Source organism: Equus caballus, chromosome 2, assembly GCF_041296265.1.
Source record: "Equus caballus isolate H_3958 breed thoroughbred chromosome 2, TB-T2T, whole genome shotgun sequence".
NCBI classification, from domain to species: domain Eukaryota; kingdom Metazoa; phylum Chordata; class Mammalia; order Perissodactyla; family Equidae; genus Equus; species Equus caballus.
The window spans coordinates 34,555,261-34,581,343 of NC_091685.1; the positions used below are offsets into that span (position 1 = coordinate 34,555,261).

General features: G+C 48.5%; 1 protein-coding gene across 7 annotated transcripts in view; it reads left to right on the forward strand.

The window, feature by feature from the left end:
• CAPZB (capping actin protein of muscle Z-line subunit beta) overlaps nucleotides 1-26,083 on the forward strand; it is a 133,986-nt gene that overhangs the window by 15,374 nt on the left and 92,529 nt on the right. The window contains exons 1-2 of one of the 7 annotated variants that reach the window (XM_070260829.1): nucleotides 15,827-15,918; nucleotides 16,388-16,569. The exons of 4 other annotated variants lie outside the window; for them this stretch is intronic. The gene's annotated coding sequence lies outside the window, so the exon portion shown is untranslated. Of the gene's footprint in view, nucleotides 1-15,826; nucleotides 15,919-15,959; nucleotides 16,570-26,083 lie in introns of those variants that run through there. 2 more of the 7 variants (XM_070260828.1, XM_070260826.1) reach the window with 2 other exon arrangements.

The following is a 26,083-nucleotide window of genomic DNA, read 5'->3' on the forward strand; positions in this document are numbered from 1 at the left end:
AAGAAGACAAGGGATGGGTGCAGACATGGTGGACAGAGAGAACACTGTGTACTAAAGCTCAGAGGTCCAACAGAGTATGGCATGCTCAGGGGAACTGACAATAATTAAAACTTGCTGGAACCCAAAAGGTAGGAGTGGGAGAGCTTGATGCGGCTGGGTGGGGAGGCAGGGGCCACCTCGCGAAGGAAGTCCTGTTTCATGAAGGAGGCTCCGATTTCGATTTTACCCTTGTGCATTTCAGCCCCCTCTCCATACCCTGAGCTGACCTGTGACTTTAGCGGCCTTTCCTCATGACTTTAGCAGTTGGCTTTTTTCCCTTGAGTGTAGGTTAACTGCCTTCCCCCCCATCATTGTTTGCTGTTTCCTGGGCACCTCCTCTGCCATGCTCTGTGCCAGGCCCTGGGACACTGAGCTGAATAAAAGGAGGTCACTGCCTCAAGGAGCTCACAGCCTAGTGGAGGAGCTACATGGCCATCTAGTTGAGCGTGAACACCAAATGCAGGGGGGAAGCTTCCTGGCCTGTTCCCCACCATAAGGGATCCCTTTGGAATATGACAGTGTTATTAAAAAAAAGTTAGTGTTTTTTCTTTTGTTATAAGAGTAATGTGTTCATTATAGAAAAGTTGGAAAATATGGAAAGGAAGTAATCGTACCGTGCCAGCAGCTGCTGTGAGCCTTTGGTCTCTTGCTTCCGTTGTCTTTGTGTATAACTTTTAAAGGTTTTTCATGTGATGGAGTGCATATTGTCCGTGTTGTTTTTTTTTTTTTTTTAAAGATTTTATTTTTTCCTTTTTCTCCCCAAAGCCCCCCGGTACATAGTTGTGTATTCTTCGTTGTGGGTTCCTCTAGTTGTGGCATGTGGGATGCTGCCTCAGCGTGGTCTGACGAGCAGTGCCATGTCCGCGCCCAGGATTCGAACCGACGAAACACTGGGCCGCCTGCAGCGGAGCGCGCGAACTTAACCACTCGGCCACGGGGCCAGCCCCCGTGTTGTTTTTATATCCTGATTTTTTTCACAAGAATTTTCTTGTTATAAACTCTTTATGGACATTTTAAATGACTAATATTTCAACTGGTTGATACTGTCATTTGCTTAACCATTCCCTGTTGTTGGGCAAGTAGAGGTTTCTGACTTTCCCTTATACATTGCGCTGTAGTGAGGGTCTTTGTGCAGCAGTATTTTTTGGTCCTTTTCTTATTTGCGTATTGCATGTTATGACTTTGCTCCTGTAGGGTGTGTCTTGAGAGTATGAGCCCTTTCTTCCTCCCTGCGTACATAGAGTCTATTCTTGTTACTTGTGGTTGTCACTCTGTAAAGTCACCATGGACACTGAATTAGCAAGTCCTGGACCACTGCTCCTGGGGAAATACAGGGTAAGGTTCCTGGCATGCTCTGGTCACAACGTTTTTGTCATCTGATTAATACATAGCTGGAAAGACAAATACTGCATGGTGTCACTTACATGTGGAATCTTTGGGAAAAAAAAAAAGCCAAACTCATAGAAACAGAGAGTAGAACAGTAGTTGGCAGGGGTTGGGGTGGGAGTCGAGGAGGGGAAATAGAGGTTGGTACAAGGGTACAAACTTTCAGCCAAAAAATGAATAAGGTCTGAGAATCTAATGTGAAACATTAAAAAAAATAAATAGCCTTGTTTTATGTGTTTTTGTGCTTATGGGCACCTTATTTAATATATATCGTCCCAACAAAGTGTAACACACGTGTTTTCTCCATAAGGCACATCACAGCCTTCTTGTGCTTAGGAGCACTAGACAGCGCTATGCTTGGGGGCCATTTTTAAACAGTGAAATCAATAAAAAGCACAAAAAATGTGGAAAACATGGCACTAAATAGACTGTGAAAAGGACTCTTGTTTTTAGTGTGAGAGCCGATACATGGCAGAGCGTCACTTGTTCAGACTCAGCTGAGAGTGTGCACATCAGCCACTCAGTTTTTGCCACTGTGCTCGTCTGTGGATGACCATGAGAGTGCCACGAGTATTGATTTTGGGGTTACAAATAAATTTTAGCAAGTAGACAGATTTGCCAATAGAGAATCAGCAAATGGCAGGAATCGACTGTCCACGCAGCGTGCCCAGCAAGCCTGGTGTGTGGCCTGTGTGGTACCTGCCTTGTGAGGTAGAGGTGGGTACAGTGATGATGCTGTAAAAGTAAGATTTTCATGGAATTCTTACACAAATTTTGAAGTTTTGATTTTTTTTGTTGCTGGGGTTGCAGGGAAAGTGTAATCCCTGAGTCCTTGATACGTAGTTTTCTAGTGAATGAGTGAATCTTTCTCAAAGTCTGAGAAGACTCAAGTGTTTGGGGAGTCACTTCTCTCCTGTCTGTTGGAATGGGCCTGACTCCGGCGTGATCACAGGCCCTTTGTGTCCCTGGCGATTTTGGAGGGGCCTTCGTTCTTAGGACCTGCAGGGCTGGGCTGGGTTGGGCGCAGCTCTTGTGAGCCCCCCAGCCCTGCAGTTTTCCAGCTTTCTTCCTGGCATCTGAGGCTGGTGGGGAAGCATAACGAGGTGTTACGTGGACCTGAATTGTGCTTTAAGCCAGAACAGTCCTGGGAATTTGGGCTCTTGTGAGTGTGGAGGCTTCAAGGAGGACTCCTGGCCTCCCTGCCCTGGGAGCTTAAAGGAAGCACGTGGTGGAACGGAAAGGAGAGTCTCGCGGTGCCAGCTGCATCACTGAGGCATGGAAATGGAGTAAACATGCACGGCTGCCTCCGGTTTGGGGGGCAGAGGGAGGCCCTCTGGACAGTGCTCTGGGGGGGTACATAGGACCCAGGACGTTTGCTCCTCCTGCCTGGGTGGAAGCATGGTGTTTGGACCTGAGCCTGCTGGGGTGGGAAGACCGTTGGCTGAGGCTGGATGAGCCTGGGAGGGGGGTGTGCACCTGGCTGTCCTACCCTGGGGGGCTTGCTCCCGTGTGAGAGCCCAGGTGCCTGTGGGGGCCAAGGCGGCACTCCGCATCCGCCTTGTTCCTCTCGCGCTCTCCTTCTCCCTTCTCTTTCTGCTTCATCTTTCCCTTTTATTTCTTGCTTTGGCCTGCCGCTGGAGGAACCCCAGCCTGAGGTAGGACATGTTTCCCTATGTGGCCATCTACCAGCACAATGTTTGCCATATTTTTATGCTACCTTTATTATTATTTATGTAATATTTTTCTTTAAATTGGCTTGATCTTAACACCACAGTCTGCTTTAGTCTCTTTCTAAGCAGAAGCATCCGTATAATCACGTTTGATGTGCTAGCAATATTTTTTCTGTGTACATTAAAAATAGGTAACCACTGAACTGCATTTGTCCATAGTCCCTCTAAAACCTCTCTCAAACCTGAGTGATCTGCGCACCATATTCTGGGAAACATTGGAGGGGCAGAAAGAGCACTGCACCAGGAGTCCGGAGCCCCTGATGTCCTGCGTGATGTTGATGATTCCTCCCCTGAACCCGGGCCTCCTTTTCTTCTTCCTGTTGGACTGAAGAGCGCCGGGGTCGCTCTAGGCTGAAGAATTCCAGGATGCTGTTCAGTGGCACCTCCAGGCTTTCCCTGCCCCTCTGACGGCAGCTCAGGACTCGGACCCGGTCGTGTAATTCATTTGCTCGAAGAAAGAGAGATTTAAAAATATCGCAGTTCAGGAACATTTTGTCTTTCCACGGGCTGCTTATTTTTATTTGGGTTTCAGCTCTGACAGCTTGTTAGCCAATGGAGCAGCTTGGTTGAGTGCAAAGAGTAAGGCCTTTGGAGCCCGGCAGCCTCCTGAATCCTTCCATCCTTCCAGCTGCTCCTCTCTAATGTGGGGTGTGAGACCCTTCAGGCAGGGCTGTTGTGCTGTGGAGGAGGCCAGGAGCACAGAGCTCCCCCGGTGTCTGCCGTGGGTTCCTTCCCCACCTCCTGCCTGCAAGGCTGTAGTGGTTAGCGTTCTGTCTGTCCCATAACAGCGATGCTGGGCATAGATGTAAAGCTTGGCTTCTGGAGCCAGACTACCTGGGTTTAAATCCTTGCTGTTCCACTTGTCACTATGTAGCTTTGGGCTTCATTTGACTCTCTGGGACTGGTTCCTCATCAGAGGGTCTGTTTGAGGTTAATTAAATGAAATAAAGCAGATAGAGTGCCTGCCATTGTACTCAGCATGTAGTTAGGGCTCCATGCACATTGTTGTTGGTTTTATCATTATTGAGAGAACACGTGTCAAATGAGTAGTAGCACCTGGGATATAGTAAGTGCTCAATAAGTGGAGCTGTTGTTTTTCTAACGTGGTGGCAGGGGGCCTGGACAGGGAGCACTGGCTTCTGGAGGAGAGGAGGAAGATGGATGATTTTCCACATTTGACTCTGGTTGAATCCAAGATGCTTTCATTCCCCCACCCGCTTTAAGCTTTTCGTGCCTGTAACCCACCAGCAGGAACCCGGTGTTGGACCACACTGCCCCAGCTGAGCCAGGGCACAAAGCCCTCTTCTCCATGTGGCTTTGAAAGAATTGTAACTTAAATTTGGCATAGACAATACAGTCACAAGTTTCAGAAGTACAAGTCTATGCATAAAACCCTGCATAATGAAAATCTCCGTCCTGTGCTTGCCCTCATATGCCCAGTCTCCTCCGACTGCCCCTCCCTCCCCAAGTCCTTGATCCCTGGGTAGCCACTGTTAATATCTCTAGGGGCCCTTTTTGTTTTGTTTTATCAAGGCCTTATTTACATACAAGGAAATTCACCAGTTTTAAGTGGACGGTTTAATGAGTTTTGGTTATAATCCTGTAGCCACCCCCACAAACAAGTTGTAAACTAGTTTCCTCACACCACCAAGTTCCCTTGAGCCTCTTTGTGCTGCTCCGCCCCACCCCACCCCCACCCCCACCCCTAGACCACCGCGGATCTGCTTTGTCACTGTGGTTTTGCTTTTTCTGTAATTTCATAGAAATGGGATCATAGTACACAGCCTTTTTGTGCTTGACTTCTTTCACTTAGCGTGCTTTTTCTGAGCTTGAATCATGTTGTTGCATGTATGGATATTTTGTTCCTTTTTATTGCTGTGTGGATTCTATAGAATTCCGTGGTGTGGGTATGTCACAGTCTGTCCATTCACCACTTGATGGGCATTTGGGGTTGCTTCCAGGTTTTGGATGTTATGAATACTTCTGCTATAAATCTTCATGGATAATTTTTTATGTAGACGTGTTTTTTTCTTTCCTCATTTCTTTAGGCATAACAAACAAATACAAATACGTTATGTTCCCCCCTTTTTTTTACATAAAGGGTGGACTATTGTAAAAAGGCTTTGGCACCCTGTGTTTTTTAAAAGAGCCTCACTACCAGATGAGGTGACTCATGGAATCTTCAACTTGGTCATGTGTCCCAGTGTCCCAGCAGTTAAGGGTGCCAGGTGGCCTTGGCTCCTGGAGGGGGTGGCAGCCTGCTGGGCCCTCAGAGAAGGTGATGGAGGTGGGCGTGGCAGCAGAGTGGGTTGTGCTCGGGTCTTGTTCCATCCGCAGGGCTTCTTGCTTTCTGGACCATTGAAGGTGGCATGTGTGCCGCTGTGCTGGGCTTGGGTGGGGTCACCTGAGTATTTTGGTGTCAGTATTAAATTGTAAAGGAAGTTAGCTGGTGCACCAATCACATCCTGTTGCAAACCCACAGCTCAGCAGAGGTGAACTCCTGCTCTCCTGTGGTCCTTCTGTGAGTGAGGCTCCCTGAGTGGCTGCTGACCTAGTCTGAAGAATGCCCAGTCCCCTGATGTCAGGACAGCAGCGCAAGTGATGTGTTTGCTCAGCACACGTTTTGTTAAAGTCGTACTTATTTTTACCTGTCCCCCTGTCCCTATTGCCTTCTAGACCCACTCCCTCCCCCAGTAATACACTGTTTTGAACTTTCTGAGGGAGATTACTCTTGAAGAATATGCAGATTTGCATAAAAATGGAAGGCTAATGGGATCTGCCCAGTGGCATAGTGGTTAAGTTTGCACGCTCTGCTTTGGCAGCCTGGGGTTCACAGGTTCAGATCCCAGGCGTGGACCTATGCACCACTCGTCAGCCATGCTGTGGCGGCATCCCATATACAAAATAGAGGAAGATGGGCACTGATGTTAGCTCAGGGCTAATCTTCCTCATCAAAAAAAAAAAAAAAGGAAGCCTAATGAGATCCTTTCCTTCTCATCTTCTGGTAGTTCTGTTATCAGACAGTGGGATTTAGGAAAGCAAATCCACTGTTGAAGAACAGAAATTATACATTGCTTAAGGAAGTCTTCTCTTCTACAGCTGTGCTGTCCACTGGAACGTTCCATGATGATGGAAATGTCCTGTATCTGCTGCCCACTAGCCACTAGTCACATCTGGCTCTTGAGCACTTGAAATGTGCCTAGTGTGATCGAGGAACTGAATATTTGGTTTTATTTAATTTTAATGAACTTGAATTTAAACAGCTACATGTGGCTAGTGGCTACTGTATTGGACAGTGCAGGTCCAGAGGAATGTTGACTCCCACTGAGGAGTTTTCTTTAAAAATTATCCTAGGTAGGAGCCATAGGGAATACCATTAAGCTGGACCTGTTTTAAATGCTGTTTAAGCAGATTGGGTGAATATGTTGTTTTGTACGGGGTATTATTTATATAGCACATGGACGGGTGCCCACTATTTATAAGACACCCTGGTAAGTGCTATATTGGATCATCAGAAGGTTCCTAACATACCCACCTTCCTCGGGCCTCAGTTTCCCCATCTGTAAGGAGGGTGTGGGACTAGATGGGCTTTTTAAAGTCCTTTCTGGTGCAGCCATTGTTATGATTTTTGTCTCTAATTGCAATAGCACCTATTTATTGAACGTCCCTGTGTGCCAGGAATAGTATTCAAGACATTAAGCAAATGTATTATCTCATTCAAGTGTAGTTTAATCTTCATTCGTCCCGATGAGACTGGGTGTTACTATCCTGGTTTTATAGATGAGAACATTGAGGCTCAGCGAGGTGAAGTAATTTACCTGTGGTTATGTTGCCAGTTAATTGTAGAGTTCAGATTCCCACTCAGGTCTGCCTCCTAAGCTCATTTCCAGTTAAATCTTTATTTAGGCAATGGCTATTTTTAAAATAGATCCATTTCCTTCAACATTTAAAACTTTGTTTTAGGTAAATTTCAATCAGATTTTTTTAAAAATAGGCTTTACAGTAGTGCTCACGTCAGGGGTCAGTGGCTGTGAGGGTTTAGGGGTGAGGTGAGCAGGTGGCGTGGGTGGAGGCCAGCTCATCTGGCAAGCTCCTGTCCCCCTCTCCGTGAAGGGCTCGCTTTGAACACATTCCCCTTGGAGTGCTCTCTGAGCCTGTACTCATCTCAAGCGAGGCAAAGCCCAGCTGCTGCCCAGAGCCCCAGGCCATGGCGGTGAGCTGGGGGAGAGAGGAGGAGGCAGAGCTTGGCCCTGAAATGTTCTCTTGCTCCTCTGTGTGCCACCAAACAGCAGAGATCCATGGCAAGGCTTGCTCGTTTGGAGCCCAAAAGTTGACTCTGCCACCTGCTTTCTGGCTGGGCAACCTTCTGCAAGTCACTCCACCTCTCCACGCCTGGGAGGGTTCCTTCTTACATTCACCACCAGTCCTTCTGGAGGCTCTCCTGTGAGCCACACACTGTTCTGGGTGCTGGGGACCCAGCTGCGAATAAAGGAAGACTGCCTCATGAAGCTTGCGTTCTCATTGACCACGAGCTTTGCTTTTCCACCCTTGAAATAGGGATGGGGATCTCAGGACCCTACCTCATGGGGTGGGTTTGAAGAGGAAGTGAGGAACGTGACTAACACAGCTCCCGGTGCCCACCCTCGCCAGAGGTTCCTGAGGCCAGTGCTCTCTGTCAGTTAGTGGGTCCTTAGCTAGAGTCCTTCCTTGGCAGCCTGCAGGTGGCCAGGGAGCTGCTCCAAAGGGGCGGGCAGTACGCTCTTCAGCTCAGCCAAGGGGCAGGTGATGGGGATGCTGATGGGGATGCAGCACCAGCACAGGGCCCCGCCTGTGGTGGGCTTCCAGGGCGGGGTGTTTCTTTCTCCCAGCCTCCTTTCCCTTTTCTGGGTAGAAAAATTCCTCTGTGTGGGAACTATGAAGTAGAGGTGGGGAGGCTGAGCAAGGAGTGGTGGGAAATTTAAAAAAGAAGTAAATCAAAGCGTATCTCCTATTCTCTCTCTTTTTTTCTTTTTTTAAAGATTTTTTTATTTTTTTCCTTTTTCTCCCCAAAGCCCTCCAGTACATAGTTGTATATTCTTCGTTGTGAGTCCTTCTAGTTGTGGCATGTGGGATGCTGCCTCAGCGTGGTTTGATAAGCAGTGCCATGTCCGCGCCCAGGATTCGAACCAACGAAACGCTGGGCCGCCTGCAGCGGAGCGCGCGAACTTAACCGCTCGGCCACGGGGCTAGCCCCCTCCTATTCTCTCTTTTAAAAAATACTTTAATTTCCTTATTTTTCTGACTGCAAAAGTAATACGTATTCTATTTAAAGAACATCGAAATGGGTAGCTTGGAAAGTGAAACCACCCCTTAATTCTACTCCCAGAGATATTGCTACGAGTTCCACATACGTATTTGTCTAGATGTTTTCTCCACGTGCTTATTCTTTAAAACAATGCTTCCACCTGTACAGAGGGTTATTCAGTCTACATTTTTCACGGTGTGCCTTCCTGTCCTTAGATCCCATTTGCTGGGCACAGAATCAGGGTACTTGGTTGAATAAGGTTAGCCTTGTCCTGAGGGCGGAGAAGGGAAGCAGAGGTCCTCTGAGACGCTGGACTGGGAAGTGGGTCCTGGTTGAAGATGCAGGAGGCCTTTGGAAGAGTGGGCGGAAGTTGTGGGGGAATCCGGTCGGAGCAGAACTTTCCACTCGCCACACCCTCCTGCATAAACGCTCCTAGCTTTAACTTCAGGTCCTGGCCCTCCTGACCCAGGGGAGGCTTCCTGCCCTTCGAATCCCTAGCAGAGAGGTGCCATCTCCACGTGGTAGTGGGTGGAGAGCCTGCCTGCGTCTTTCAGATGGGGCCTAAATATGGTGAAACTGACTTGCGCTGGCTGTTTCTTCTATCAGCTGTTTCACATTCTGGACAAGGCAGAACCGTGGAAACAGAAGAAAGATTGGTGGTTGCTGGAGGTTAGGGGAGAAGATGGGATGAATGGGCAGAGCCCAGAGGGTTTTTAGGGCAGAGAAACTACTCTGTATGATGCTCTCTGTGGTGGGTACATTCGTTAGACACTTGTCCAAACCCACAGAGTGTAACCAAGAGGGAACCCTAATGTCAGCTCTGGACTTTGGGTATAATCAGGTGTCAGTGTGCGTTCACCAGTTATAACAAGGTACCCCTCTGGTGGGGAGTGTCGGCAATGGGGGAGGCTGTGCATGAGCGGGGCTAGGAGTTATTGGGAACTTTGGACCTTCTGCTCAATTTTGCTGTGAACGTAAAATTTCTCTAAAAGGTAAAGTCTGTTAAAGAAATTGCTATGACTTGGTTATGAAGACTTTTTCCGCCTTGCTGAGAAGTCTCATAACCGTCCTTCCTTCCTGGCTGCTCAGTGCTCCGCAGAGAAGGTGCTGTAGACCTGGCATCGCTTCCTGATGCCCTGCCTTGACTTGCTTCCCGTTTTTGTGTTATAAACAGTGTTGCAGTGGCTGCTGGTCCTTGATGCAGTTTCCTTGTATTTGGGTTCTTTTGTAGGACGGACTCCCAGGAGTAATATTATTGTGTCAGAGTTTGAACACTTTCACAACCGTTGACAAATACTGCCAAATTGTTTTCCAAACATGTCACGCCGAGTCATAATGCCCCCAGCAATATGAGTGTCAGTTTACTGCTTCCTTGTCAACCTTCAGTGTTTTTCTTCCTTGATTTCTAATTTAATAGGCAATAAAGAGTGCCTTATTTTTCGTTTGTAGGTTAACAAGGTTGAATACTTTTGTCCACATGTGTGTTTGCTAGTGGCGCTCAGTGTCGTCCCTCCCCACCTTTGAGCTGTGTGTGTGCACTGAACCAAATTAGAGAATTATCCTTAAGCAGTGTTGTAAGAACAGAGCTCCCCAAGTGTACACGGTGGATTATGTATCGCCCTCTGAGCCGTTGTTTGGGGGAATTAGAGGTGCCTAATTAGTTCGGCTCAAGGCTGGAAGCAAGTGCTGTGGGGCTGTCTGCAGTCCCTGGGGCCCAGTGGAGATTTCAGTGCCATCTTCCACCTTGAGCTGTTCCGTGAACTCAGCTGAAATTTGATCACATTACAGTATGGCAAAGGGGCCTAATTAGCCGTAAATCTTAGGAAACTTGAAAATTAAAGAGTCCAGGAATCCCAAGGCCCCCACGTTGTGAACGGCTCTAATTCTCTTGAGTTTGCTTGGTTTTCCTGCTGTGCTTTAGTTCCAGCAAGACTTGGATAGAGTGACAGCCTTTTTGCCGGAACTTCCTGCCTTGCAGGGGTTAAACGTAACCCTTTAAGCCTGTCCCACCCTCCCCCACCCAGTGAGTTAATCTCTAGGTAATAGTCTGGAATGCTGGTCATTATTCCACTTCCTGGTTGAAAATCCTCGGAAAGGTGCCCTGTTCAGGTGAGTATAATGACCTTTGTTAGTGCCTCTTACCATCTTGAGCCCTGGAGGAGCAAGGATGACCTGTGCAAGAGCACATCTTGCTGAAGTCGTGTTTGAGACATCCCTTCTTTTAAAAAGTTCCTTTTCAAGTGTTAGTGGTCTCCTGCTGTGTTTTAGATTCCTGTGGTCTGAGCAGTTCTTGGCCTGGGCTGCTCTGTTCTCCCTTCCCCAGAAGACCCCGTGGGCAGCCCAAGCGAAATACAGTCCGTTTGAGGATGTCATGCAGTGGGATGGGCTGACCCGTAAAGACAGGCTGGGCCTGTGAGTTGGCTGTGCCTACTGGACAGCACAGCCGTGCGTGGGTGGGGATGGTTCTGCATCCCATCCAAGGCAGTTTATGTATAAACTCAGGGCACCTGTGTTTAAGGGAGCTCAAGACTGGGATCTTGAGGCTAGTGTTGGAAAGATGTTCCTGTCTGCCAGCCTCTGTATGAAACTGGAGGTCGATTTTGTGCGTGTGCGCGCACGCGCTCGTGCTTTTTTTCTTTTTTTTTTTTTTTACTAGTTTGCTACAGAATACCTGATCCTTCCTTGGATTTGCAGCTGACCCTCTTCTGAGAGGTGTTATTAGTATTCAGAGATTATTTTTGTATTTTATTTCTCAAAGCTCTTCTCTCTTCAACGTCTTTCATTTACTATAGCGGCAGATTTTTGGTTGCTCTTAAAATTATGAGCCTTGCATGTGTAAGAACGTTATAAAATGCAGGAAATCGGTCTTTTCTCATGTAAATAGCTTGCTCAGAGATTGTGGCCTGATTGTGTCCTCTTTGTGGCTTGGAAAGAAAGTGTTCGGTAGCCTCTGGTGCTTGTCGTGGCCGTGTCGGTGGGCCCCTGAGTCGGACAGCCCTTTTGGAAGAATTGAAGATGAGCGGCGCTTGCAGGCGTTGTGACTGTTCTCTGCTCTCTCTGTAGCTCCTCAGCAGCCTTTCTAGAGCAGGATTGCAAATCCAAAGGCCCACCGTGGCAAGTAGATGATAGGAGTGAGCTGGCCAGGCCGGAGAGACCTGAGATGTGGCAGGACCGTGACAGACAGGAGGGCACGTGCTCTGGGTCTCCTGCTCGTTCTAAACCACAAGCCTATTAGAGGATCACTTAAACCACGTGTGTTGGAGACTAATGGTCCCGAGCCAGAACGTGGATCCATGAGGCTCCTGCGCTTCTGAACTCCATTACCTGCCCAGCACACCTGTCGGTGGGCACGTGGAGGTCCTCTGAAATTGGCCTCTTTTAGAGAGTAAAGTTTGTTAACAGAAATGGAAACAGACTGTCACAGGAGTCTTTGATGCCCTGCACTCTTGGGGACCCCGCAGGCGCCCCATTGGCAGTGGCTGTTGTGGAGTGCTTTCGTACCGTGTTGCGCTCTCATTAGCCCCTGCTCAGTGCAGCGCTGGCTTTTCCTGTTTCTGGGTGGCCACCTTTCCTTCCTCTTCACTGGGCACCCTGGCCTCCTCACCCAACGGGAGGCATCAGTTGCCTCCCTCTGCCACTCCGTGGCTCAGAGCTCGCCCGCCCCTTCCTCTGGGCCGGACGCCTGTGGCTGGCCTGGGGGCCCGCCGCTGTCTGCCCCTCTGCGCCCTCTGCTTCCTGGCTGCCTGCTCTGCAGGTTGGCTTCCTCTTGCAGGATGGTTCTGTGAGTTTGCAGTTTGCACTCACGCGCTCAGCCCCTCCTCCTTCCCTTTACCCCGAGTTCGCGCTCAGCCCCTCCTCCTTCCCTTTACCCTGAGTTTATCTTTTCTTTGCGGTTCCTGCTGACGTCTGCAGTTTCTTGCCAGAGGAGCTGTGAGCTGTGGTGAGGCACGTTAACACATCACTTAGGAGGACAGTACTTCCCTCAAAATGGTTCTGTCTTTCCTTGCAGCCTCAAAGCTCTGCCTCTTGAATGAGTACTTTTAAATCGTTTGGAGAAAATTGTGACACCGTTCTGAAATGCATTCTTAAAGCTTTTGGCCTTCTGGTAAAGAATGTAAGTTTGCAGTCAGGCAGCTAGATTTCCCGCCCAGCTGCGGGTGGCCCCGGACAGGTCCCCTCGGATCCCTGAGCCTCCTTGGCCAGTGGGACGATCATGTGAGCCTCACAGGCTTGGAAGGATGGAACGAGGGTTGTGCGTAAATATGTAACAGGAAAACAATTAACAGTAGGTCTTAGTAATCGTATGCAACTTTCCAAAGTAAAAGCAGTGGGAAACTCCCTCCAGATGTCATTTGCTTGACTTTCTGTGGAAAAGTGTTTTTAAAAATCAGGGTGTAGCTGTTACGGGTGAAGTGCGCGGCCTCGTGGGACTGACTTGCTCTCTGGGAGGCGTGTCTTAGGTGGCCCGTGCTTCAGGCCTGTCCCGCCTGAGGGACGGCCTCGTCCTTGTGAGTGTGGGCGTGCACTGTCAGCCTCATCCTTGTGTGGGCGTGCGCTGTGAACACGGCGAGGAGGTGCTGCTCGCACCAGTCTCCCCATCTTTGGGACGACTTTCCTGGCCAGGGCTTCTCTGCTTGCTTCGTTTATTTCTAAGCTTTTGTCCGGGGCCTCCTGTGAGGGTGTCTGACGCCGGGAGACAGATGCTGCTGAGATGCGGCGCTGCTCCCCAGGAGCCCCCGTCCACTGTGGGAGACAAATCTGTCATCCAGTGAAGCACCAGGAGACAGTCCCCGGGGGGTGGACGCTGGAGCCAGGGCCTGGGTTTGAATCCCACATGTCCTATGGTCCTTTGTTCCTCACTTTTCTCATCTGTGAGATGGGGACAGAGTTCTGGTATGGGGGATGAGTTAAGGCATCTCAGGTGCTTCTCTCACTGCCTGGCCCCCAGGAAGGGCTCAGTAATTGTTTCCTGTAAACACCGTGAGAGGCAGTATTCACCAGAATAGTGATCATGACCAAGTCCCTGCTTTCTTGGGATGAGGCAGGTCATAAAGAAACATGAGCATTTCCAGTCATAGTGCTGTAAAGAAACAGAGCAGGCTCATGTGCTGGGACCTGAGAGGAGGGGGCAGGGCTGGGGCGCAGATGAGGCTGCTGGGAGGGCCTCTGAGAGAGGGACCCCTGGTGCCAGGGCGCCGAGGCGGAGTAATAGAAAGAAGGTTCTGCTGGTGAGTGAAGCGCCATGTCCAGTTGCCAGGGGCAGCAAGGCCGGATTACACAGGGCCTTGTGCATCAGGTTTTAGGTAACAAGAAGCCATAAGGGTCTTAGGCAGGAGAAAACTGTGATCTTTTTTTATGTTAAAATAGGTTATTCTCACTGCTAAGCAGATAAAGGATCGGAGAGGCTCAGGTGGAAGGCTCAGGTGGAAGCGGCAGAGAGCAGTTAGGAGGTCCAGTAAGAGAGTGGCTGTAGTGGAGGTGGACAGAATTGGGGTTTGTTCTGAATCGGAGGACTTGTAGGGTGACATTGATTCCAACCAGAGGGCAGCTGGGGCTTGTCTGTGGTTGAGTGACCAGCACCCACAGGAACGGTCACCATCAGGCCTCCTGATTTGGGTGTGCTGACTCCACATCCAGTGCTCTTCCCACACGTCCCCGTGGCCGCTTACCATCCTTGCTGCGTTCATGTGATGATGGTGGAAGCCCCACTGAGGCCCAGGAGTCAGCTTGCAGCCCCTTGTTGATGCTCAAGCAGGTAGCGGAGTTGTTGATTTGTTCCTTGAGTATATTCACTGGCCATAAGTTAAACACTGTGCCAGACCTGGGCAATACAGAGGTGAGCAGGAAGGACATCACTCTTGCTTTCCTGGAGCCTACAGCCTAGTGGGGGAGATGGACACCACTCAGAGGGTCCTCATGCCCAGAGGGAGGCATGCTGCCATGAGAGGCGGTATAGGGGGGTTTGACGTAGGGATGGTCATGAGGCCTAGGCTTAAGCTGAGGGAATAGCAACCCAGGCAGAAGGAACAGCATGTGCAAAGCCCTGTGGCAGGAAGGAGCTTAGTGAGTACGAGGGACCGAAAGAAGGCAGTGGGGGCGAGGAGTAGGATGAGAAATGAGAATGAGAGATGGCTGGGACCCTCCTGACCCCAGCGTGAGGTTTGTCTTTATCGGAGAAAGCTTTGATGGGTGTAAGGGGGTGATCAGGCCTAGTCCTGAAAAGCTGGCTCTACCAGGTGTGCAGAAGGGAGGGGGCTGGGACAGGTGTGGGTCAATCTGGAGGCCACTGTGGTGGACCAGGTGAGACGTGCTGATGGCTTGGGCGAGGGGGAAGATTGATATTGGGGATGGAGAGAAGTAATAGTAAAAGAACAATGTAATAAATAATAAGTTAACATGCTTCATAATGGCCTTATTACTGGCACTTAGTAAATGCTCTCGATAATTTGCATGATAATTGATAGGTTTTGGTGCAGGAAAATCCTGAGGTTTCTTCTGCGTATGTTGAAGTTGAGATACTTTGGAGTCATCCAGAGAAGAGGAGGAATAGTAATTAGATGATTTGGGGATATATTATTTGCTAATATTTCCAAACTGTCCTGTGCAGAAGCGTGCTCGCCGTCTAGTCCCAGCCTTGTCACTGAGGAGCTGTATGCCGCTGGGAGTGCTGACCTCTCAGAGCCTCTGCTTCCTCTTCTGTAGAGGAGGGATGGTATCACTACCCTACGGCTTTGTTTGAGGGTCCAGTAACTAAGGTGGAAACACTTGGCAGGCTCTTGGGTGCTACACACGTGTAGGGTGGCATTAGTGTTGTTTTATGTGTTGTTACACGTTCCTCTCCGTCCTTCCAGTGCATGTTAGTTGGGAGTGGGAGAAAAGCTTTCATATTTTGCCAGTTACAGGATCGTTCACTCCCACACTTAAAGCCTTCTAGTCTGCCATCTGTAAAGTGAGCTCTTTTTCGCCATCCACAGTCTTCCCCGTTCCTCTCCTGTTTCTGTCCTTGCCCCCCCTTCCCCCCTTCTTTGTGACATGATCCGACCCCTACAACCTCTCTTGGGTTCTCCTTGGGAACTCGTGCTGACTCTGTGGGCATTTCAGCTGCTGAGGTTGAGAATTTCTTGGATTAAAATGTCTTTAAGGCCTTAAAGTAAAACGGGAACAGCTGGTATTGAGAGGCATGTAAGAATCCGCCCACGTAGCTGATTCCGAGGCATCAGCGTTCATATCTGTGTGCCCTGCAGTGTGACACATAGTGGGCAATGATAACTTTTGCAAACTTTGTAAATCAGCAGTCTTTCCTTGGCACCAGATGAGAGCAGTCCTAGCATGCAGGAATGAGTCACGTAATAGCAAAGATAATTCTTACGGATAATAAACATCCCTTGCTATTCCAAAGACAAACATTGGTGGTGGTGTCACTGGGGTTTTTCATAACCTTTTGTGGATTCTTGACTGGTCTTTTCCAAAACAAACGTGGTGAGTGTCTGCATTTTAGCTATGTCTCCTCCCTTGCCCCTATATCCTTCAGAAGTGCAGGATTTCCCAGCACAAGCCGAAATGTCAGCTGACGTTGCAAAAGGATTGTTTTAAGGGCTTTTGTTTCTAAGGGTTCTTGTGCCAGCTTCTCTTCTCCTGGACTCAGTTTTCTTGTTTGTGAAATGCTGGTGTGAACCTTGATAAGGTCCAAGTGTCCTCCTGCCTCCTGCTCCAGGATGGATCCAGCTGAAGTGGCCTTTGCTCTTAGGCTGTAGGAGGACTCCTAAAGTGTAGAGCAAGTAAAATGCACTTTTTGTATGTCAGACCCACACCCTAAGGGACCGCATAATGAACTTTTTTTAATTTGAAAAAATAAAAACTTCTGTCACATGTGACTAACTGCAGCAGGAAGTCTGTTTGGGAGGTCAGGGGAGGGACTAGAGTGATCACGTTTGCTTTCCTGAAGCAGAGCCACCTCTGCCGGTGGGTGAGGAGCATCGTCGAAGCGTGGTCCTGCTTTGAGACGGCCTTCTGTCGACCTCTTTGGAGTCACCCCAGTGTCCAGTTTTGCAAGTGGACGCTTGTTCTCCGCTGGTCCAGACTGTAACCCACAGCGATGCCATCGCCCTTACCCATCTGAGCCTCCTGAGGGTGAGCCTTTCGTCCCGTGGGGAGAGCTGGGACTAGTGGCCAGGCAGAGTGCATGTTCAAAGACCACCGTGGCACTCTCACCTAGAGTCAAATCTACCGAAATGGCAGCCACAGTCTTTTCTCCTCAGTTCAGTGCCAAACGACAGACTGGTCCTCTGTGCAGCTTTAGGGGGAGAGGGCTGAAGTCTGCTCCCAAGACTGTCAGCATCAATCTCTCTGCGAACTTGGACTGAGTTAAGGGCAGTTAGTGAGTAATTGAAGCAGGTGGCTCAGGTTTCGAGTGTGAACAGAGATACGGAGAACTCGTAATCATTTCGGTGTGAGGCATGCTCCCTTCTCCCTGGACTCTAAGGAGTCTGGGATAATTGGGAACAAAGGGAGCAGCCCAGAAAAAGCAAGACGGCGAAGAGAAGCCCCAAGGTGGTGGTACCCTGTCTGTCTGCACCTGGAACCTGATCTGAAGGGGGAGCGGGGATCGTGGAAGGAGCGTAGACCCTGGAGTTGGGCAAACCTAATTTGAATCTTGAGTCAGCCACTTCCAGGCACCATGGCTCTGGGCAAGCAAGCTCCTGAACCTCATTTTCTCCTTTGGCCTACCAGGGAATTAGAAAGAGTGGACTCAATATATGTTACTATGCCTCGTGGGGTGGGCATCAAAAAGTGGTAGCTGTTGTTATTGTGAATAATGTTTTGGGCCCCCTGGAAAGGATGTGATTATTCTGATGCCAGGTTCTGGGCCAGGAACTCTCCCTGTGCTCTCATTTCATCCTAACTTGTCTCCGAGGTTAGGGAGTGAGGGGCATTCCCGTTTCACAGGTTAAGAGACTTGTGTGTGGGGTGGCAGGGTTTAAGTAACCTGTGTGAAAGGTTCCTCAGAACCACTCAGGGCTGATAACTGGCAACCCCTAGTGCCAGCACACTGAATATCTTTTTTTCTCTAAGGACTTAAAAGTGATAATAGTCGTCGTCTCCTTCTGATTTTGTAAATTGTGGAAAATTTAGAAAAAGAGCAAAGTATAAAAGAAGAAACTAAAAATTACTGAATCCCACCACCAAGACAAAACATTTGTTTCTTTGGAGTATTTCTCTCTGACCTTTTATTTTTATTATTTAATTTTTTGGTGGATCTATGCCTAGATACTATCATGTGTGTATTATGCTGTGGGTAGCAGTACAGCATGGCCGTTAAAAACACGGCTTCTGGAGCTAGGCTGTCTGGGTCCATATTCCAGCTCTGCCCCTTACTAGCTCTGTGATCTTTGATAAGTTCCTTAACCTCTCTCTACCTCAGTCTTCTCCTCTGTGAAATAGGATGAATAATAGAAGCTATCTTACAGGCATGTTGTGAGGACTGAGTGAGTTAACATGTGAAAAGCACTTAGAACAGCGTCTGACACACAGAAAACTCTTTGTTAGTGTAACTGTTGTTATAAGCACCAGTTTTGCATATCATTATACTTTCTTTATGAAGCAGATCTTAACTGTTTGATGGTATTCTACGTGTGGACGTACCGTGTCCACGTCGAAGCCATGCTTGTTCTTTTGTCCTCTTGAGCATGCCAGCAGGCGGCTGAGACAGGGTCTGATTTAGTGGCCTCTTGAGTGTGAGACAGCGTGCAGGACTCGTAAGAATCCTCTCCCTGTTTCCTCAGCTCCAGTGCCAGACTTTGACTCACATCTGGTCAGGCTGGTGTATTTCTGTTTCTTGGCTGTCGTCAGAATTTCCAGGCGTCGAGACCCCACTTTGTACTTGTACCCCTGGTTCCGGCTCTGGAAAGCGTGGCCCTTCTGTCCTGCTCAGGGATACACAAGTGTACTTTGTGTCTGTCAGCCTTCCATCGACTCCAGGGTCAGGAGGTTTGTGGCGGTGGAGCTGCTGGGGCTTCATCTGCAAATGAAAACCACCTGGCCAGCTGCTCCGTCAGATGGAGGCCAGATGGGAGAAGTCAGGAGGGGGCAGGGGGCAGCCTGGAGCAGAGGCCGAGTATCCTGTCATCTTTCCACTTCCCCGGGCCGCCTCTGCCTGCAAATGATTGTTTGTAACCCGACATCTTCTCCATGCCCAGATAGTTCCAGGATACAGGGCTCTCCTGCCCGGGCCACAGCCAGCCCAGCAGATGTGACCCAGAACCTAGAGAGCTGACACATGTCAGGTCTGACGGAAGGAGAGGAGCGACAGATGGTTAAACGGCCACCAGGCTGGAAAGTAACGGTCGTGGTGAAGGGAGACGGTAGGGAAAGTGCATTGCAGAGTTAATGGGATCCCCACGGCTCCCGGGGAGATCTTTGGATGTGCGCAGGGCCAGCGGTTAAACTGACAGACACCGAACAGTCCCCTTAGGAAATGTGTTGGCTCGGTGAGAACTTGTTGCAAACTGAGGACCGAAGTAGGTTTGGTCACCAGGCAACTTCTAATGTGAATCTTTTGCAGTTGAATGTAGGAGAAAAACACATTTATCTATCATAGGTAAGAGGTGGTGGAACACTTTGCATCCTTCTTTCGTCCAGCTTGTCACAGCTGCCACCAGGTTTTGATTCATGGTTCAGAGAGGAAGAAGTTTGGGAGTTTCTGCCTCTGGGCTTTTTGGATTGAGGAAGTGGGAAGTCTGTATTCATCCCAGTCTCTGAACACTCTTCAACTTGGAGCGACAAAAGAAGAAAAATATTAATCAAATACTCACCCTAAGGGGTGGAAGGGAGGAGGAGAGGAGATAGCCCATTCAAGTTGATTTATAACTAGGAGTAAAGTCCCGCTGCCTGACAAGGAAGAATCCCTTCACAGGTGGACCGTGCCAGGAGAGAAAGTCGGCGTTCTGGGCGTTTGCTCTCTCCTTTGGAGCCGCCCCAGCATTCCTTTCCAGGCCCGAGGCACACAGCCCTTCTTGCTGCTTAAGCCAGGCCTCTGCAGCCCCCTCTGACATGTGATCACTTGGAGAGTGTTTGGCTCCCCATCTCGATGGACCATGGCCCCTTCGCACTTGATTGGCTGATAGGTCTGTTGCTAATACGCCTCCCAAAGCAAAGCCCAGCCACGCCAGGCCTGGGAGGCACTGGAGCCCCCTCCCACTCCGGCCCAGGCTGGAGGCTGCACAGCTCCCTTGTTAGCTCCATCTCCACCCTCTTTTCACAAAACTGCAGGCGAGAGTATCATAATTAGAGAGCTAACGTGGAATCCGTTCTAATTCTTAAACTTTATTCCTTAACTACAGTTAGTTGCAAACAGGTGAGATGGGGCCAGCTCATCAGTATGGCACAGCGTTCTGGTCTAGGCTGCCAAGCAGAGGAGCAGAGGGCTTTCGAGCTCCTCCTGGGGCTGTGTTGGACTGGGCCAGTTGGCTCTGCCTCCTCCGCCCGTTCTCCACTGAGCCCTGGCTGAACTGCGCAGACCCTGACCTTGGGCTGGCGTCCTTGGGGCATGTCTGTTAAGTAAATCTGCTAACTAAAATCATGTAGCTGGATGGCTGCATTCACAAAACACTCTTCAAGAAGGCACAAAGATCTTGTGGTTCCAGTTTCCTTCTAGTTGATACTGGGTTCCCTCAAGGATTAGGTCTGGTCCTGCCCAACGACTCTGTCTAGGTTGAGTTTCGAATTTGTCGGTATTTTCTTTCCCACATTGAAACAAAGCCACAGAAACTCCAAAATCCTTATCTCCAAAGGATGATAGGAGTTTTACGTGTTTCTAGTGAAGGCTGGGGTGGGCGGCACACCTCGTCATCGCTGGCGCCACCATCATCATTGTATGTTAGTTGTCGTTTTTGATCATGGTGTTGTAATTTGAGAAAGCATAGCCATGATTAGACTTCTATGTCTGGAAAATAAGTAAGGCCTAGTTTCTACACAGTACAAACCCTAGGTTAACAGAATCCAATTGGCAGATGGATCACAGGTTTTTAGACATTGAGAAATCCTTTCATAAAAAATTTGGAAAGTTCAGAAAAATAGATAAAAGGAAGGAAAAAAAAAATCACAAGATATCCCTACTGAAAGAACAACAGTTAACATTTTCATTATCTTATTTCTCTCCAGGGTGTGGGCATTTTTTTCTTAGTTGAGATTAAATTTTTATGTTCAACTTTGCTAATTTAACATAAAATAGATATTTTCCCATATTTTTAAGGACATTGTGCAAACATTGTAATAGGTACAGATGATTTGATCATTTCCCTCTTGTTGGGGAGGTTATTTCCAATTTTTGCAACCTAACAGTTGGTGTCTTTGTGCTTAAACTTGAGTAGTTTCTTCAGGGTAGAGCCCTGGAAGGGTATGAACACTTGGAAAGCTTCTGATACGTAATTGCCTTTACTTCTGAGAGAATTGTCCCCATTTACCCCCTTTCAGGCATCCGAATGCTCTTCCAGTCTACAGTCACTGTGCCCTTTATGTGATGTGTAATCTTCCTCTCACCTGCTCTTCCTGGATGGCTGATTGTGATATTATTCATCTAAACTTTGGCCCGTTTCTTCTCACCTTTGAGTATTTCCAGGGAGTTACATCTTATCGGGACGGCTTTAAAGCTGCTGTTGGGTAATGCTCTCAGTGTCCCAGCGCACGGCACATCCTGAACTTCGTAAGAGATGTGGGCTCTTGGGCCGGTGCTCCGTCTCATCTGCCACTTGTCTCAGAGGCGAGCCTGGCAGCTCAGCCCGAGCCTTATGAGTGGCTTTTCAGGGTCAGCGCCTCCCTGCCTGCGTCCTCTGGAACTGACCTCTGCCCCGCATGCCCCTAGAGTATCTGGAGAGCCTCTCCATGCAGGCGGTTCATCTGATTGCTGAGAGGCTGCCCGCTGCCTCTGTTCCTGCCACACGGTCTTGCCACGTGCTCTTGAGAAAAGCAGGACACAAAGCTGGGGTCTGCCTCCCTCCCCTTCCTGGCCTGTCAGTGCCTCTAGTCCTGGCACTGTTGTGTTTGGGGTTTTTTTAGCTGCCCTAAAACGGTATAATTTACATATCATAAAATTCCCTGGTTTTAAGTGTATGATTCAATTTTGTAAATATTTTAGCAAATTTACAGAATTGTGGAGCCATTACCACAATCCAATTTAGCAACATTTCCATCACCCCAAAAAGATCCCCTGCACCCATTTGTGGTTACTCCCCGTTCCCACCCCCTGCAACCACTAATCTTTCTTTCTGGACATATCATATATGTGGAATCATATGGATTGTTTTTTAAGGAAGTTATTTGATTCTAAAAGTAATGCTTGTTGGAAAACAGCTGGAAGAGTGGAATCCAAATTAGCAGTAGTTAGAGTTACCTTTGGGGTAGTTACCTCCTGGTGGTGGGGTTGTAGAGGGACTTATTTTCTGTAATGCTTGAATTTCTTACAGAGAGTCTGTGGTACATTTATAATCAGAAGAAAAAGGTAAAGGGGGAAAAGCGCATGTTTCATTTGTGGAAAATGCAAAAAAAGTATAAAGAAGATGAAAAAAAATAAATCACTCAGAATTCCCCGCCTCATGGATGGAACCAGTTTACCTTGTGTGTGTGTTTTTTTGTCTTCTCTGAGCATATTTTTAAAACACAACTTTTATACTTTAAATTTTGCATCCTGCTTTTTCTTATTGACATCACGTAAGTCTTTTTCTCACTTAACACACCTCTGCAGATTTCTTAGTGCTTATAACAGTGACTCATCTGTGGTTGTACCATACTTTCCTTACACTGGGCATCTGGTTTTTTACTTTTTGCTCCTATAACTAATGCCAGAATGGATGTCCCTGTACAAGCTTTGTGTAAGACTTTCACAGGATTCTGGGCCAGGGAGTGTGTACCTGAAAGAACTTTTTTCTTTCCCCTCTCACTTTGGAACTGTTTTGCAAAACTGCTTTCTAGATTTCTTCTCTGAATTTCACCTACCTCTTGAAATTACCTATTTTGGGTCCAGGATTGGGTCTGGATTTCTAGGGCATGCTTCTTTATGTCAGATTGAGTTGCAAGGTGGAAAGTGGCAGCAAAATGAATGGAAAAGCCAAAAACTGGGGCCAAGAAGATGGCAGTGCCCGCAGTAGCCAGGATGTAGCTTGTCTTAGCAAAGTCTTAGATTTATAATCTAGACAGGGGTCAGGCGTGTTCTGTTTTTGTGAATAATCCCTTGGGGCCCATCCTCAGTTTTCAGTATAAGGTTGTTCCTTTATATGGTGGGGGGAGGGGCAGCAGAGGTACCTGGGAGGCCTAGGTTCTGGGGTGTGGGGAACAGACTGTGAGGGGTGACCCCAGGAGACAGGCAGACTTCAGGAGAGAGGTTGAGGCCAGGTCCACATATGCCCTTTTCTAACTGGAGACCCTCTTACCGAAGGGATCAAAAATCTGAACAGAGGTTTTTAACCTGGATGTTTGGGGCATGGGAAGGGTCTGGGGTCTGTGAGTCCACCGGATACCTTACTCAGACTTTTGTGTGTATGCGTTTCTCTGGGGAGAGGGTCCGTGGCTTTCTTCACTTTATCCCTGGCCTCACGGAGGGTAGGAACCATGAAGTACCCTGGAGGACTTTGTGTCTTCCTTGAAGAGGAAGGCTGTGTCCGGTACACACTCCACTCTGCAGCCATCACACACCCTCTCTGTGGTCTTAGTCAGGTGACCTCGCCTCTCTGCACCTCCGTTTTCTCATCTGTGAAGTGCCAGGCACTCTGGAGGCACTTAGATTCACATCAGAGTTATTATTTGAATCTTGGCTCTTGAAGTTTTTAAAGGCAGCCACGGGCCAGAAACTGACCTGAGAACCTTGTATCTGCTTCCAGCTGGGCCCTGAGCAGCGTGATGTTAATGTGGTTCTGTTATACAGTATCTTGTTTATTTTAAAATAAGGAATGGATTAAGAAAAAACTCTTTTATAAAAGATGTGCTCATTGTAGAGAAGGGTATAACTATTATTTAAGTTTTTTGGGGGGGAAACGGTATGAAATCAAACTAGTGCTAGACATCCACATGTTTATCCTTCTGTATGCTGATAGAATGAGTGCAAATCGTGCAGACTTGACTTTTAGTGCAGTTGGTGTGGAGTTAGTTTCCACAGCACAAAGGAGCTGTATTTTTATAATATACAGAAGGCAGCCAAATGAAAGCCAGAAGAAACGGAACTTTCTTAAAAACAAACCAGAGTTGGAGATTCCTGAGTGCCTGGTGGCATCTTTACAGGAAACCAGCAAAGCAGAGCTTTCCAAGTTGAAAGGTTTTTGCGGACCCTGTGTTTTTCCAGTCCTTTAAGAACCTGGGCTGCTGCAAAGCTGCTTCTAGGGTTTCCTTTTGCTCCTCCCTTAGGAGGGCTGCCCTGGACCCAGTGCAAGTGGGAGAAAGTTGCCTAAAGTCCAGTGAACATTAGACTTGTGCCTGCTGTTTAATCATGAAGCCTGCGGGAGCCTGCCTTCGATGGCAGCTGCGGCTTCGTGCAGTGCAGGGCATGTTGCCTGTTTTACATTTTTACAAAACACTTTATTATGGAAAATTTCAAGCATGTAATATAATGAGCCCCCATTTACGTGTGCTACGGCCAATCTTGTTTTATCTAGACCCGCTCACTCCACTTTCCTCTAGCTTAAATTAGTTTGAATCAGATCGTCTGGTTTAATTTTAATGCACACTCTGGGTCTCTCCGTTCTGAGAACAGAATTCTCCTACATGCTGTACCAGGTCTAGACGACCAGAGTGGTTGCTGGCTTTTGTTTTTGAAAACTGTCAGTTTAAAAATTTTTTAGCATTTTGTATGGTAAGAAAAAATAATGTATGCCTATTAGAATTGAAAATCACAGACAGTAAGGCCCCCCGTAATTCCACCATCAGGAGAGAGCCACTGATGATTTTGAAGGGCCCCTGTGGATACCTCTCATGTGCTCTTGTGCAACTCGGGGCTGCTGTTTTCTTTGCCTTTTTCTGCTCTGGCCCCCCCCCCGCCATCAAGCCACCCCTCAGCCAGCATCACCATTGCTTCTGCCACTTTGGAGCCTGGGGAGGGTCTGAAATGGTCCTCTCTTTGGTTCTAGTTCTGAGCGTGTTGGTGACACACTGGGTTTATGTTGTGCACAAGAGGTGAACATACCCATCGCCACCCTCCCGTCAGTGGCTTGTTCTTTACGTATATGGTGGGTGCTCAGTGAATGTGCTATCCCCCACTCCCACCATGTCAATAGGGCCTTCTGTTTCTGCCTTGAAACCCTTCTCTCTCCGGTCTGGCTGGGCAACAAAGCTGAGTCCCAGAGAAAATGTAGTGCTCCTAAGTACGCCTCCTACGCTCTCTTTACTTCCAAGAAAAGTCCTCAAGCAGATTAACTCCTGGTGTTGCTCAGCCCACCGGTGTGCCATGTGTCCCCACCCTCTGAATGCAGGGCGGGGATAGACCCCACCCTGTCTCCGGGACACAAGCTGCACAGCTGAGGAATGCATGGCAAACTAGCTGGGATTCGCTCTGAGAGTTTTCAGTACTACTTCTTATTATGTGTATTTTCTAACTTCATCAACGATGGTTGGAAAGCATGATTTTGAATGTGGTAGTCTGTCTAAATTAGAGTTGGATGCAATAATACCTATCCAGACACTAATTCTGAGTCACTCCGCCTAGGGGAGCTCAGCGTGGATGTGTGCAAACTTTCCCTCCTTAAATTGTTCGTAGCTGCACAAACCACACATCCTAGCAACGTCGCACCTCCTTGCTTTGGATCCACTGGTTGTCACCCAGAACAGTTGGCCTTAGGCTCGGCTGAAACTTAGCCTTTCACTGTGAGGAAAGGTCGGACTGAGCTGCTGGGGCTGGATTTCAGGAGAAATGCTTAATCTACGTAGGAAAGCAGATTGTTTTTACATCATCTGTTTCTAACACGCATTCCTTACACATGTATCTTGTATTAAAGTGTTTCCTGAGTGGTCGTACCTCGAAGTACTTTCTAAGCGGTTTATTGGGCTTGTCAGGAATATGCAGGTGTTTTACTTCAGCTGTTGGAAAAATCGGTAGCAACCCCCTGCCTGGTCGTGCTCTGGCCCTGTCCTACTTTCTTATGCCTGGGCAGAGGATGTGATTGCCACCGCAGAAACTGCTCAAGTACTGGACGTTAGGACCTTGATTTCCTCAAAAAAAACAACAAGGAGACTCCAAGGACTGAATCTAAGAGCAATAAGATCTAAGATGAGTGGCTCATAGTAGGCAGTCAGCAAGTCAGCGGAATCAACCCTGGGGGACACCCAATGGTGAGTGGTCTCACAGATGGGTCATGTGCAGCCCACAGCAGACAGTCAACAAGTCGGTGGAATCAACCCTGGGGGACACCCAATGGTGAGTGGTCTCACAGATGGGTCATGTGCAGCCCACAGCAGACAGTCAACAAGTCGGTGGAATCAACCCTGGGGGACACCCAATGGTGAGTGGTCTCACAGATGGGTCATGTGCAGCCCACAGCAGACAGTCAACAAGTCGGTGGAATCAACCCTGGGGGACACCCAATGGTGAGTGGTCTCACAGCTGTGTCATGTCCAGCCCATGGCAGAACCAGGAGTGTTTAGCCAGGAGCTGAGCTGGCTGTGAGGG